This window comes from Diceros bicornis, chromosome 4 (genome assembly GCF_020826845.1).
Source record: "Diceros bicornis minor isolate mBicDic1 chromosome 4, mDicBic1.mat.cur, whole genome shotgun sequence".
Lineage (NCBI taxonomy): Eukaryota > Metazoa > Chordata > Mammalia > Perissodactyla > Rhinocerotidae > Diceros > Diceros bicornis.
Window position 1 is genome coordinate 92,136,786 of NC_080743.1, and position 16,311 is coordinate 92,153,096.

Below are 16,311 nucleotides of genomic sequence, written 5' to 3' on the forward strand. Positions count from 1 at the left end.
AAACATCTTTTCTTTTCCAGACACATTACCATTTATTAGCAGGAGGGAAAAAAAAGGCCAAAGCTTTCACATTGCATTCATATAGCAAACAATATTTCAGTAATCAAACACCGCGTAATTCTGTTTTACGGATAGATCTCTATTTTACACCACAGAAACTCAACATTCTCTATCACTTCCAGAAGTTGAAATATTCACACAACTAATTTTAACTCAACATGTATACTACATAACAGACACTATACTCAGCACTGGAGTTACACAAATGAATAAAGCAGACAAGTTGCCTGCTCTCCTGGAGTAAAGACCTAGCGAGGAAAGAAGCAAGTAAGCAAATAAAGTAATTCTAAATCACTCTAAAGGCTATAAAGAAAACAAAATAGGTTAATGTGACAAAGAGTTGCTGTAAGGAGTGTAGGGACAAGTTTAAGTAAGGTAGTAGGAAAGGACTCTGAAAGAAAAATATTTGAGCTGAAACCTGAAAGAAAAAAAAGAACCATATATTAAACAATCTGCTCAATGACCAAAGGGATAAATGTAACACAGGGGTAGGACAAGTAGGCCAGAGCTAAAGAACACAGGACCTTGTAACTATGGTAAATCTACTGATCCATGCCTAAAATCCCTCCAGAAATGTTCTTTTTCTCTTTCTAAGAGAAAAAGGCACTTTGTTCATGGCCTCACATAAATATGAATGCAATATCTCATTTTGCCATTAGGTGACACTAACACCATTACTCCTGGTGAAAAAAAAAAGATTTACTTCCAGCTTCAAGCCACACTTTAAAAAATTAATTACTTCCAACTTTATCATAAATCAAAATTTCTAATAATATAAAAACAAAGAATAATTATACTCCTAGGCTAATGTAATTAGCTAGCCATCATTTATTTCTGTTAAGAATGTTAATATCCTTCCTTTTTAAAACTCTTCAAGCACATTCATCTGTCCTTTAAAGGTTTTTCTCATTTTGCATAGTATACGTTTCTGAAAATGCAGTATGCATTGGAAGCCACGTGTTTATCCTTCCATGCTGTCCCATGTGTCCTTGATTGCCAAGACACCACACATTCCAGGTGTTCTTTCTGTGGCCAATCCTTCCCCAAGACCTTTTCAGTTCCACTCCTCCATTTGACATCTAAACGTTGGAAATTCTCCAAGTTCAAGTCTTGAGACTTTTTCAGATTCCTTGCCACATACTCTAAGTAATATCTCTCACTGCCCTGGATTTAAATACCATCTATATGCTGACAGTCTCCCAAATTTCTATCCCAACCCAAATGTCTCCTCTAAATTCCTGATTTGGAATCCAACTCTCTGCTTGATATTTCCAGGTGGAATTCTTATCAGTATCTTAAATGTAACCCAAATGCAATTCCTAATGTCTCCTCCAAACTTGTTCTCATTCCGATTTCCCTTTTAAATAGATAATACCACCTTTTACCAAGTTGCTCAAACAAGAAATCTGGAGATCACCCTTGATTCATCTCTACTTCTTCATTCCTTACATCAGCAAGTCATGTCAGGCCCACCTCCAAAATAAACCCCACATCAATTCCATCTTTCCCCATGTCCATTTTTACCAACCTAATCCAAGCAAATGTATTCATCTACTATAAAAGTCTCCTAACCCATGTCCTACCTCCAGTCTTCTCCTCCCTAATCCACTCTTCACAGAGCTGCCAAAAATCTTTTGGAAAATAAATTGGATTACATTAAAAATCTAAACTAAAATCTTTTCACTAAAATTCAAACAAAACCCAAACTCCTTGCCAGGACTTACAAGGCCCAACGCACTCCTGCCTCATCCCTTTATCAGTACAGCTCTTTAAACACAGAAAGTGTTTTCCCATTTTAAGGTCTTAGCTCTCGCCTCCTACCTTTATATGGCTGATTCCTACAGGTATCAGCTTTCATTCATCCATTCAACAAATATTTAATGAGTCCCTAATATGTGCTAGAAACTATAATGGGAACTGGTGACTAAATGATGAGTAAGACCAATGCAATCCCGGTCTTCCTAGAGCTAACATTCTTATGGAAGAGATAAATAATATAGAAGAAAACAAATCAGGATCACATACTGGAATAAGTACTATAAAAGGTGATGAAGAAGGCAGGAGGCAATATAGACACAGTTGACATTTGGACTCAATGAGTAAGCCATGGAAAGAACTAGTGAGAAAGAATTCCAAGTAGAAGAAATAGCAAATACAAAAGCCCAGATGTAAGAAAAGCCTTATTGAGCAACAGAAAGGAGGCCATGATAGCTAGAGCATAATGAGTATGGGAAAGAGTAGTATGAGATGAGATATGGAAAGGAAGGCAGAGAAGCCTGAGGCCACCCTTACTGCTAAGGCTATCTAAATAAGTCCCCTTCCCAATCCCAACTCTGTTTTGTTTACCAGAAAATAGCCATGTCTAGTGTAGTACCTAGTACAAAGTAGATATTCAATAAACGTGTTGAACAAATTGTTGTCAAAAGCACCAATCAGCCTAAAGTTCTCACAAATAACAAATGTGGAGCCAGGATTCAAACCAGGTAGTTTGACTTCAGAGTATAAGTTCTGAACCACTATATTATACTGTCCCTGAAAGGCTCCTCCTCTGTTCCTTGAGACCCAGGGTATCTGCTCAACAGAACATCACTATGCACAATGAACCTTCTCCACACCTCTCTTCCATGAAAACTTATCTGTCTCTTCCCCCAAAGCATTCTTCTTAGATAAGTGATAGTTAACCTGATAGTTAACTCTGAACTGACATGTTAATGAATACTAATGGATGCTCAACTCAAATAAGATGTCCATTTTTTTAATTGATGTTTTAATAGTTTATAACATGGTGAAATTTTTGGTTGTACATTTTTGTTTGTCCATCACCATATATATGTCTCCCTTCACCCCTTGTGCCCACCCTCTACCCCCACTGCCCCTGGTAACCACAATACAGTTTTCTCTGTCCATGTGTTGGTTTATATTCCATATATGAATCAGATCATACAGTGTTTGTCTTTCTCTTTCTGGCTTATTTCACTTAACATAATACCCTCTAGGCCCATCCATGTTGTCACAAATGGGATGATTTTGTCTTTTTTTATGGCTGAGTAGTATTCCATTGTATGTATATACCACATCTTCTTGATCCAATCATCAGTCGAGGGACACTTGGGTTGCTTCCACTTCTTGGCTATGGTGAATAATGATGCAATGAACATAGGGGTGCATAAGCCTCTTTGGATTGTTGATTTCAGGTTCGTTGGATAGATTCCCAGTAGTGGGATAGCTGGATCATAGGGTATTTCTATTTTTAATTCTTTGAGGAATCTCCATACCGTTTTCCATACAGGCTGCACCAGTTTACATTCCCACCAGCTGTGTATGAAGGTTCCTGTTTCTCCACATCCTCTCCAACATTTGTTGTTTTTTGTCTTGGTGATTATAGCCATTCTAATCGGCGTGAGGTGATATCTTAGTGTCGTTTTGATCTGTATTTCCCTGATGATTAGTGATGCTGAACATCTTTTCACGTGCCTATTGGCCATCTATATAGGTCATCTGTATATCTTCTTTGGAGAAGTGTCTGTTCATTTCCTCTGCCCCTTTTTTGATCAGGTTGTTTGTTTTTCTGTTGTTCAGTTGTGTGAGTTCTTTATATATTATGGAGATTAACCCCTTGTCAGATATATGTTTTGCAAATATTTTCTCCCAGCTGGTGGGTTATCTGTTTATCTTGAGTCTGGTTTCATTTGTCTTGTAGAAGCTCTTTAATCTGATGAAGTCCCACTTGCTTATTTTTTCTTTAGTTTCCCTAGTCTGGGTAGGCGTGTCATCCAAAAAGATTCCTTTATGACCAATGTCAAATAGTGTATTGCCTATATTTTCTTCTACGAGTTTTATAGTTTCAGGTCTTTGATGCATTTTGAGTTAATTTTTGTGAATGGCAATAGCAGATGGTCCACTTTCATTCCTTTGCATGTGGCTGTCCAGTTTTCCCAACACCATTTATTGAAGAGACTTTCCTTTCTCCATTGTATGTTCTTAGCTACTTTGTCGAATATTAGCTGTTCGTATATGTGTGGTTTTATTTCTGGGCTTTCAATTCTGTTCCGTTGATCTGTATGTCTGTTTTTGTACCAGTACCATGCTGTTTTGACTACTATTGCTTGGTAGTATGTTTTGGAGTCAGGGATTGTGATGCCTCCGGCTTTGTTCCTCTTTCTTAGGATTGCTTTAGCTATTCGGGGTCTTTTGTTGCCTCATAAGAATTTCAGTATTCTTTTTTCTATTTCCGTGAAGAATGTCATCGGAATTCTGATTGGGATTGCATTGAATCTGTAGATTGCTTTAGGTAGTATGGACATTTTAACTATGTTTATTCTTCCAATCCATGTGTATGGGACGTCTTTCCATTTCTTTATGTCATCATTGATTTCGCTCAATAATGTCTTGTAGCTTTCATTGTATAGGTCTTTCACCTCCTTGGTAAGATTTATTCCTAGATATTTTATTCGTTTTGATGCAATTGTACATGGTATTATCTTTTTGAGCTGTCTTTCTGTTAGTTCATTATTAGCATACAGAAATGCAACTGATTTTTGTAGATTGATTTTGTACCCTGCGACTTCACTGTAGTTGTTGATTATTTCTAATAGTTGGAATCCAATGGATTCTTTAGGGTTTTCTATGTATAAAATCATGTCATCTGCAAATAGTGAGAGTTTCACTTCTTCGTTGCCTATTTGGATTATTTTTATTCCTTTTTCTTGCCTAACTGCTCTGGCCAAAACCTCCAGTACTATGTTGACTAAGAGTGGTGAGAGTGGGCAGCCTTGTCTCATTCCTGTTCTCAGAGGAATGGCTTTCAGCCTTTCCCCGTTGAGTATGATGTTGGCTGTGGGTTTGTCATAAATAGCTTTATTATGTTGAGGTACTTTCCTTCTATACCCATTTTGTTGAAAAATCAACAAAATCAAGTGGGATTTATACCACGGATGCAGGGATGGTTCAACATCCGCAAATCAATCAATGTGATACAACACATCAGCAAAACAAAGAATAAAAACCACATGGTGATCTCAATCGATGCAAAGAAGGCATTTGACAAGATACAACATCCATTTATGATAAAAAACTCTCTGTCCACCAAAAGGTGTAACATGCACACAACTGGAATTTAAGAAGGAGAAGAAAGAATGAAGAAAAAGAAATAGTTGAAGTAATAATGGCCAAGAATTTTAACAAAATTAATGACAGATTCCAAACCACAGATCCAGGAAGCTCAGAAAACACCAAAAATGATACACACAGGGGACAAAAATGCACCTAGGCATATCATATTCACACTGCAGAGAAGGAAAAAAACAGAACAGAATATCCAAGAACTGGGGGATAATACCCAAAGGTACAAGATGAATTCCAGAAGGAGAAGAAAGAAGGGACACAGCAGGAGAAACATTTAAAGTAATAATACCCAAGGATTTTCCAAAATTAATAACAAACACCAACCACTGTTTCAACAAACTCAGAAAACACCAAAAACGATATATCTGAGGGAAAAAAATGCACTGAGTCATATCATATTCAAACTGCACAAAACCAAAAACAAAGAGAAAATCTTAAAAGACAGAGGGGAAAAACACCTTACCCACAGAGAAACAAAGATAAGAATTATAGTGGACTTTTTATCAAAAACCACAGAGGCAGAAGAGAGTGTTTAAAATGTAAACATTTACAGTGTAGACACAAAAAACCACCAGTCTAGTATTCTAAATCCAGATAAAACAGAAGGAAAAATAAAGATTTTTTCAGACAAGCGAAACTGATGAAATTCATTGCCAGCAGACCTGCCCTGAAAGAAATGTTAAAAGAAGTTCTTCAGGCAGAAGGAAAATTGTACAGTAAAAAACTTGGATCTACATAAATAAAAGGAAGAGTATGGAAGAAGATATGTAAAAGATAACTGTTTAAAGCTCTAATAGTAGATGTATTGGATAATTATAGCACATAGATAAAGTAAATGAATAACAGCAATGGCAAAAGGAGAAGATGGAGGAATTGGAAATGTCCTGTTATAAGGCATTACACATATATGGGTTATAAGCAAGCTATATCATTTGAAGTGGACTTAGATTAGTCAAAAAAAAAAATATATATATATATACAGCAAACTCTAAAACAATCATTAAAAGAAATTTTAAGAAGTATAATTGACACACTAAGAGAAGAGCTAAACTGGAATCATATAAAATGCTCAATTAAAACCAGAGAAAATAGATAAAGAAAAAAAAGGAAGCTAAAAGTAAATGCAATGAATAGAAAACAGAAACATGGTACACCTTAATCCAACTATATCAATAATCACTTTAATATGAATGTTCTAAAAATATCAACCAAAAGACAGAAATTGTCAGAGTGGATAAGAAAACAAGACCAAACTATATATTACGTACAAGAAATGCACTTTAAATATAGAGGCTCAGATAGGTCAAAAGGAAAAGGATGGAGAAAGATATGCCATGCTAACACCAATCAAAAGAAATCTAGAAGACCAGAAGTACCATACTCTAACCCAATCTTCCTCATCAGGGTTGAAAGCCGGGAACCATGAAGATGCCAGCTTACTGCTCTTCTCTCATAGACCCCGATACCAAACCCATAGGAAACACAGCACTATTAATTACTGAAAGTCAGTTCGAAGGACCTGCCCCCAGAGAGAAAAAAGATACAGATATTGTAGTTGAAGCTATCTATTACTTCAAGGTTAACGTCTTCTTCAAAAACTATGAAATTAAGAATGAAGCTGATAGGAACTTGATATATGTAACTCTACATTTCTAAGTGTCTCAAGAAACTCCAAAAGTACAATTCCAAAAGCAAGGGTAAGAGAGAAATGTATACACTGGAAATTACCAATTTTCCTCTTCTTGGAAAGCCTCATTTTCCACTTAATGCAATTTATGCCAAACCTGCAAACAAGCAGAAAGATGAAGAGTTGAGAGTCTCCTTACAGCAGCTAAGGCAAGAGACTGAGATTTTGTGAAAAAGTTTTTGACCCTCAGAATGATAAACCTAGTAAGTGGTAGACTTGCTTTGCAAAGAGATAGTTCATGAACAAGAGTCTTTCAGGACCTGGACAGTAAATGGAGCCTGGGTAGACAATGTCTTCAAAGCTACAGGCAGCATTTTACAGCATGTAAATATATACAGTCCTTTGCTTTTATTTGATAAAGTTTTATACAGAAGAGAGAAGAAAGCATGTCTTTACTTGAAAAGCTCTTTATCAAGAATTTGGGTATAGGAGGGGAGAGTGGGTTGTGGAAGTGTGACTTGAAATTTTTTGCATATTAAGTTGGTGCTTAATAATAAGTAATAAAGAAATTTCTAACATTCAAAAAAAATAAAAGAGAAAGCTAGAATAGCTATATTGATTTTAGACAAAGCAGATTTCAGAACTAGAAAGATTAACGGAGATTAAGAGGGGTATTTTATAATGATAAAGGGGTCAATTCTCCAAGAAGACATAACAATCCTAAACAAGTATACACCTGACGACAGAGCATCAAAATAGATGAGGGAAAAATGAGAGAACTGAAAGGAGAAATAGACAAATCTACTACTATAGTTGGAGACTTCAGTATCCCTCTCTGAACTTGACAGATGAAGCAGGCAGAAAATTAGTAAGGAGAAAGATGACCTGAATAGCAGTATCAGTCAACTTGATGTGACATTTATAAAATACTCCTTCTAACAACAGAAGAATACACTTTCTTCTCAAGCTCACAGGCAACATTCACCAAGGGAGACCATATTCTGGGCTATAAAATACACCTTGACAAATTTTAAAAGACAAAATCATACAAATATGTTCTCAAACCATAACAGAATTAAACTAGAAATCAGTAACAGAAAGACAGCTGAAAAATTCCCAAATATTTGGAAATTAAAAAACACAATTCTAAATAACCATGAGTCAAAGACGATGACTCAAGAGAAATTTTAAAACACTGAACTAAACGAAAACGAAAACACAACTCATCAAAAGTTGTGGGATGCAGTGAGCAGTACTTAGAAATTTGTTGCATTGAATGTATATACTAGAAAAGAAAAAAATACCTAAAATCTATAACCTAAGCTTCCTTAGGAACCTTAGGAAACTAGAAAAAGAAGAGCAAATGAAAAGAAATAATAATAAAAAAAAATCAATGAAATTGAAACAGGAAAACAATACAGAAAAATAAAAAAACAAAAAGATGGTTCTTTGAAAAGATCGATAAAATTGATAAGCCTCTAGCCATGCTACACAAGAACAAGAGAAAACACAAATTACCAATATCAAAAATTAAAGAAAGGTCATCACTACCAATCCCCTGGATATTAAAAGGGTAATAAAGGAATACTACGAACAATTCTATGCCCATAAATTTGGTGACTTAGATGAACTAGAATTAGTTCCTTGAAACAAAGTATCAATTTCACACCAGGAAAAATAGACAACCTGAATAGCCCTATATTTTTAAAGAAATTTAACCAACAATAATTAATAACCTTCCACAAAAAAAGAAAAAAAAGTACCAGACATAGACGGCTTTACTGGCAAATTCTACCATTTAAGGAAAAAATAATATCAATTCTCCACAACCTCTTCCAGAAAATAGGAAAGGAAACACTTCCTAACTCATTCTATGTCAATTGATGCAGAAAATGCACTTGACAAAATTCAACACCCATTCGTGATAAAAACTCGCAGCAAACTAGCAATTAATGGAACTTTCTCAACTTGATAAAGAATATCTACAAAAAACCTACAGCTAACAACATACTTAACTATGAGAGACCGGACACTCTCCCCTTAAGACTGGGAACCTAAGGATGACCACTCCCACCAATCTGATTCAACATCATAAGAAATAAAAAGTATATAGATTGAAAAGGAAGAAATAAAACTGTCTTTATTCACCGATTACTTAATTAATTATCTATGTAGGAAATCCCAAAGAATCTACAAAAACACTCCTAGAACTAATAAGTGGGCATAAGAAGGTCACAGGATGCAAGGTCAATATACAGAAGTCAATTTCTTCTCTACATACAAACAATGAACAACTGGAATTTGAAATTTTAAAAAAGCAATATCATTTACAATAGCACAAAAAAATTAAATACACACAAATCTAACAGAATATATATAGGATCTGTAAGTAGAAATCTACAAAATGCTGACGAAAGAAATTAAAGAAGATCTGAATAAATGGAGAGATACTCAATGTTCATGGATTAGAAAACTCAATATTGTTAAGATGTTGATTCTTCCCAACTTAAAAGCTACTTAGATTCAAAAAATAACATGCCGAAGGGCCAGCCTGGTGGCATAGTGGTTAAGTTCACACGCTCCGCTTCGGTGGCCTGGGGTCCGCTGGCTCAGATCCCAGGCGCGGATCTACACACTGCTCATCAAGCCATGTTGTGGCGGCCTCCCATAAATAAAATAGAGGAAGATGGGCACAGACGGTGGCTCAGGGCTAATCTTCCTCAGCAAAAAGAGGAATATTGGCAACGGATGTTAGCTCAGGTTCAATCTTCCTTGCCAAAAAGAATAAACAAATAACTTGCTGAGACTGAATGACCAACTGACAGAGCACTCAACTACAAGCTGAACCATCTGCACAAGGGCAGGGACCATGTCTATTTCTATTTTTTTCACCAACACATCCCCCAGAACAGTGCCTACACATAATATGGGCTAATAAATATCTGTTTAATAAATAAGTCAATTATTTCGGATGCAGCAGGATGGACTCCTGGCATCAAGTAGGAAGTTGGACTGAATGGATTCTAAAGTCACTTAATCTTAAGATTCTCATTCTTGGGGCCGGCCCTGTGGTGCATTGGTTAAGTGCGCACGCTCCACTACTGGCGGCCCGGGTTCGGATCCCGGGTGCGCACCAACGCACCGCTTGTCAGGCCATGCTGTGGCGGCCTCCCATATAAAGTGGAGGAAGATCGGCAGGGATGTCAGCTCAGGCCCAGTCTTCCCTCAGCAAAAAGAGGAGGATTGGCATGGATGTTAGCTCAGGGCTGATCTTCTGCGCGCGCGCGCGCACACACACACTAAATAAATAAATATTAAGATTCTCATTCTTAGGTGATTTGTAGAAGAATTCCACTTCAACAAGTCAATTCAAAATATAATTTACTAAGTCTACTATTATGCAGCAGTATGCTAAGCAAAATGTAACTTTCTCTTTATGTATGGCAATCTGCTATTATTTCAGATCAAAAGAAACCGGAGTTGGAAAATTTCCAGGAGTCTCTTAAATAATACGGAGCTCGCTGTTCTGTGAACTCAAGACTAATACATCCATTTCAACTCAGTATGTAAAACAGAGCAGTGCATGAAAGCAAAACTGCTTTTAAAAGCATTTAAAAGGCTGCCCTATTAAAATCCAAAAATTAGGATGTAAAATCCGACAAAAGATCTTTATGTCTCTTCAGGTACCAAAAGAAAAAACAAAAATAAACTGGGAAGTATAGTCCAGGCATAAATATTTTTATTTTTAAGGTATTTTGAAGCTATATGAGAATAAGAGGCAGAAAACTTATCAATGCTACAGAAAATCTGATATTTGTTTCTTCTATTCACCCCCTTCTCCCCTGCTCTGAACCCAAAGGAACTCAATAAATATTTTTGATTGAACTGAATCACTTAAACACAGACTTATCCCCCACACCTATAGCAATTCTACCAATTCTACCAAGTGAAATAGCTTTTAATTCTTACTACAATGCCATATCATTTTTGTCAAATGATATGATATGATATGATATCTAAATTAACATCTCACTTGGAGGCCTAAAACTACAATTTTCACCTATACTAGAAACAGCATAACAACATTCAGCAAAGTCTAACTGGAAGCTGTCTTCTTCCCAAAATAACCAGACACATTCAGAAGTATAAAATCATGGTGCACATGGTCCAATTTCTTTCTGTGCCAAATGTGGTTAGCCTGCTTCTTGCTTTTAGATTATGTGTTTGCACCTATTCATTTTCAAGTGGCTCTTGAACTAAAATAGAAAACTGAAAATACGAGTGTGAGTCAAAATTGGATAGGCTGGGAGGACTATTAGGCATAAGAATTAGAATGACTATAGTAGACCCATTACAATGGTGAAAACAGGAAATATTCTTAATTTACAATAATAAAATGTACATGAATAATTTAGAATAACAGTTACCAACCATAATTCTTCTGTGCTTTGAAGAACTAAGCCAGTCCTGGTAAAAACTACCATGACCTCTGTTTACTAAACAGTCCATCTACCATTCTAGTTCTCAGGCAAAAGCCACACGAGTATGTATGTATGCAAGTATGTCCCTGCCCCCGAAAAGGGCACAAAAGGACCTTATTAATGCACATTACTTTAGTGGACATCTATTTTTATTTGTCCAGCAATAATCTCCAAGCCTTTTTTCCTGAGAATAAGCCTTCCCTCTACTCAAATCACATGGCTTTTTTAGAAACCTCAACCCCATAGCCAAACAGATCCAAAGGTGGACACTGACACCAAACAAGACCAATTAACTCAACACCTAAGATTTTTGGACTGGTTACCAGAGAGCTCATCATGACAGTGTTTCTCCTAGAGCAGAAACTTTTAAGATGTGAACTGGGAATTGTTGGTGGTCATGTTTTCCCCCATATGAAAAAGGCCAGTATGCCGTGAGAGAGAGAAGTAAATCCTAAACACAGACAAGCAAGCGAGTCTTAATTGAGTCATATCACTTTCTTCGAGTCATTCCTGAGGCCAAGCTCTACCTGTTCCCATCCTCGGTTTTGGTAAATCTATGGTTCCTTTAATTGTATGAAATATCCCTTCCAATAAATTCTTTTTGCATACGCTAATTTAAATTGAGTTTCTGTTATGTGAAGCCTAACAAGACCTAATATAATTATATACTGGCAAAAAGACATACAAGATATGTTTAATAGGTTGTAGATGGCCATATGGTTTCATATAGTACAGATGAGAACAGAAATCTAGATGAAGGAATAAGAGAGAATCTGAAAAGTTGAGAATAATTTCCTAGATAAACAATATAGTGGATGTGATGAAAGAAAGGAAAAAAGGTAGAGAAAAGACTTACTTGAAATAATTACTGGGGGAAAAAAAGGATAATACAAGTGTTACTAACAGTCAAAGGATGGTTTAAAAGGCAATATAAGAACGTTTATAACCAAAATAGGAAGCTACCATAGGACAAAGAGGAATTTTAAATGGTAGACACTTTATGATTGTTGCTACATAATATTCCTATGTCACAAAAATAGAATGCAATACAGGAAAACAATTTTATTTAAAAATTTATACTAAGTTGGTAAGATTTATCAGTGACTGTGGTAGATCAGATTATTATTACCAGTTTTTTAGTTCCTCCCTATTATAGAATTGTACATTTATGCCCCTTGCCATGGACTTGGTAATACCTCCCATCAGAGTAAGTGGAGCAAAATATTTCCCTGCCCAATTTTGAACTTAACCATGTAATTTGCTTTGGTCAATGGAATATCAATAAACAAAACTTGAGTTATTTGTGCTACAGTTATTTGACTTGGTCTCTTAAGCTTCTGCTATCTGTCATGAGAAGAACATGTCCCAAGAAGCCAATGGACTCAAAACACAGCATGTGAAAAAGACCTGAATGCAATCCACAGCCATAAGTAGAGTCTCCCTCACAGAACCACAGAACCATGAGTTAAAAAACTATGTTTGTTGTAAGCCATAAAACATTTCAGCATTGTTATATAGCATTACCACAACAGCTGACTAATTCAGTGACCTATTTTTAAATTTCTTCAGGATTATTATACTATCTTTAGAGTAAATAAAAACCAGCAAAAGCTAACACTAACAAATCAATCTCTCAAGGAGATATCGATATGGTTCTTCAACTATTACCTAAAAAATCCATGATTTCTATAATTATTATTTAGATTTCACTGAATTAAAATGTACCTCAATAGGCTATCCTTCTAATACTAATATTCAACTCTAGGTATACTCAGTTGTGTAAAACGCTGACCCATGCATTATACTGTAGTTTAGAAAAGCCTACTCAGCAGTATCTCCTAGGCAATAATATAAATGAAAATAAACATACTCAAAATTTTTAATGAGGACTGACTTTAGCTCTATATTTTTCTCTTGGTTTTTTTGCTATAATTATATATGCAATCTATTCAAGAGTAAGGTTGATAAAATTATATACATCATATAGTCACTTCTTGTCTGGAAAACCAAGGATTGTCAGCTATACAATTCAGAGTTCCATAAACTTGGCTTAAGACTAATAATCAGCTTTGTGCCCTGCAGGTACAAGCATATGGTCAAGAGGAAAAAAATCCAGTACTTCAATTATTTGATCCACACAAGATCAGCAGCCAGGGGAGCCTCGGTCATTGCCCAAGAAGATACAGCATCAACACAACTAAAGAAAAGAAGTCAAATGATTTTTTTTATTGATTGATTTTTATTTTCCTATTAAAGCCTACGAGCAAAGATCTGACTTCTGTCTTTGAAGCACAGAGCCTTCTGGGTTAGTAAACCAGTATTTCTTGTTAGTAAACACTGAGTATTTCTGAGATTGGTTAGTAAACACTGAGTATTTCTGAGATATGCCTGACTTAACACCTTTTAGCCCATCAGAAGAAATTCAAATATATGGTACTCAAAGCTTCTTGGCATACAGTGTGCATGTATGTTTGTATGCGTGTATGCATTTATATCTGCCCAGTTCTAGAGAAATAATGATCCATATAAAAGAGTTAGAATTCATGAAAATCTTTCAAATTTTTCAAGAAAAGGCATTTTTCCTTGATTTGGTAGAATTTATTCAAAGAAGAGCCTTTGTTTAAGACTACTTCCTAATCTTTCCAGTAAAATGATTCAGCAGGATGCTTACGAGGAAAGTTAAGAAACATGAAAAGTTTTTAAATCCTAAAAAAAGGACTTCCAAATTCTGTTGCATAAAAATAAACAAAAACAAAAATAAAAACATCAAGAATAATCTGAAGAAGCTAATATTTAGGAAACATTATGACATACACCTAAAATTTCATAAGTAGTTTCTATGAAATTATACAATGTCACGTGTCTACAAAAGCAAAGGGGAAGAAGGTCTCACTGAGTTAAAACTATAAACTATACTCAGTCACTGTTAATGGTAAAATAAAGTAAAAATTGTTCTAGTGCTAGATTTTTCTACTTTACAAGTTTTTACTCTCACAAAGCAAACAAAATCCAAAGGTACTTTATATAGTTAGAAGAGCAAATTATTCAACGGCCTCATAACCATTTCTATTGAATATCCCATCTAAAGGATGTTTTTAAATGCTTTCTGATGTTTTAAACAGGAAAAGTGTGATAAATATACAAAGCATCAGGAATCCAAAATTGACAGTTTCTCATGTTGCTAAATCTGCATGTTTATGTCCATCTTCCTATCTGTCATATTTTTGAAACCTGGGTCACAAGCCACAATAAACTTGCTGCCATACTGAGGGCAGAGATGGGAATATTAGAGCCACAGGGTCTCTAATGTTACTCACAGAGAATTCAGTTAATTTTTTTAACAAGCATTCACTATTGTTGCTGATGTTGAACACTTATTCTTTGACAGACGCAGTTATAAGACTGTCTTCTCCAACTGGCTATCTAAGGCACATTTCAAACTCAACCCATTTAAAAATCATATTTCCAATCTTTCCCCAACCTACCCACCCCTAACCCCACACACCTTCCTGCATACTTTCTCAACTCAGTTGATGGCAACTCCATCCTTCTAGTTACTCTGGACAAAAATATTAGTCCTGCTACTCCTCTCTTTTTCTCCTTTCTCAAACTCTCTCTCTCCTTCTCTCTCACCTTACGCCTACAATGTCAGCAAATTCCTTTGGCTCTACCTTCAAATTATATCCAGAAATCATCCATTTCTCACCACCTCCACTGCCACTCCCCAGTCCCAGCCACCATCATCTCTTACCTAGATTATTCTAAAAGCCTCCTAACTAGTGTCTCTGCTTCTTTACTTGCTCCCCTATGGTCTACTTTCAAATGCAGTCAGAATGATCCTTTTAATTTAGCTTGTCAGTCCTCTGATCAAACCCTCCAATGGCTCCCCTATTTCACTCATAATAAAAGCCAAATGACCTTCAAAGCCATTACAGGCCTGTACAATATGCCTCTACAAACTTACCCCTCTTTACTACTACCCTCACCCCATTTTACCTTACCTTTGTGACTTATTTCTTACAACTCTCCCCCTTGTTGACTTAGCTCCATCTAAAACGATCTCCGTGCTTTCTCTCAAACAATCCTGGCATACTTGCTCCAGCTGTTCCAAAACAGAACACTCTTCTCCCAGATATCTGCTTGGCTGACCACACTTTTAGTCCCCTATTCATATCTTTGCTGAAATCTCATTCTCTTGAGAAACCTACCTTGATTACCTTATCTAATACTGCTTCCCCACCAACTTCCAATACCCCTTTATCCTGCTCTACTTACTCTTTTTTCCAGAACACTTATTTTCTAACATACAATCTAATTTACTTTTGTATTATATTTACTGTTTGTTGTCTGTCTCTCCCACTAGAATGTAACATCCTCAAAGGCAAGGATCTTTGTTTTATTCACTGATGTAACCCAAGCACCTAGAAGAATGCCTTGCATATAGCAGACACGTAAATATTTGCTGAATAAATGAATGAATGAATGAATATCCAAGATGAGTAAACTCAAAGTTCCTAAAATTCAAGTAGCCATCTAGTACCACACAGCCTGATCAGGACTTTGCCTCTAAAGGAACATGATAAGAGCACTGATGGTTTCTTTCATTGGGTAACTAACCAGCATACACTCTTGACATTATACAGAACCTCCAAGGGTTTATGTTATAATGAGGTAACTTTTAAAGGAAGACAGAGTGAAATAAAATTAACGTTAGAGACCTCCTTATCAAATTTCTCATTTGTGCAAGGAAAACGAGAACACTGACTAGATAGTCAATCATATTAAGAAATTATTGCTGATATTTTTCAGACTGTGAGGATGGTGCTATCTTTAGGAGAGAGTCCTTGTCTTTTAGCAATACATAGTAAAATAGTTACAAATTAAATGATACGATGTCTGAGATTTGCTTCATATAATCTGGGGTAGACACAGAAAAAACTAGATTGGTCATCACTTAATAATTGCTGAAGTTGGTAAAAGGTCATAGAAATACTTATATCATTTGCCCTGATTTTATAT

At 35.8% G+C, this 16,311-nt stretch overlaps 1 protein-coding gene and 1 pseudogene across 3 annotated transcripts in view; one reads left to right on the top strand and one right to left on the bottom strand.

The window, feature by feature from the left end:
• The window catches only part of RABGAP1L (RAB GTPase activating protein 1 like), a 689,292-nt gene that overhangs the window by 613,684 nt on the left and 59,297 nt on the right, over positions 1 to 16,311 (bottom strand). The window lies entirely within an intron of this gene.
• LOC131404878 (actin-related protein 2/3 complex subunit 3-like) lies at positions 6,613 to 7,142 on the top strand (annotated as a pseudogene).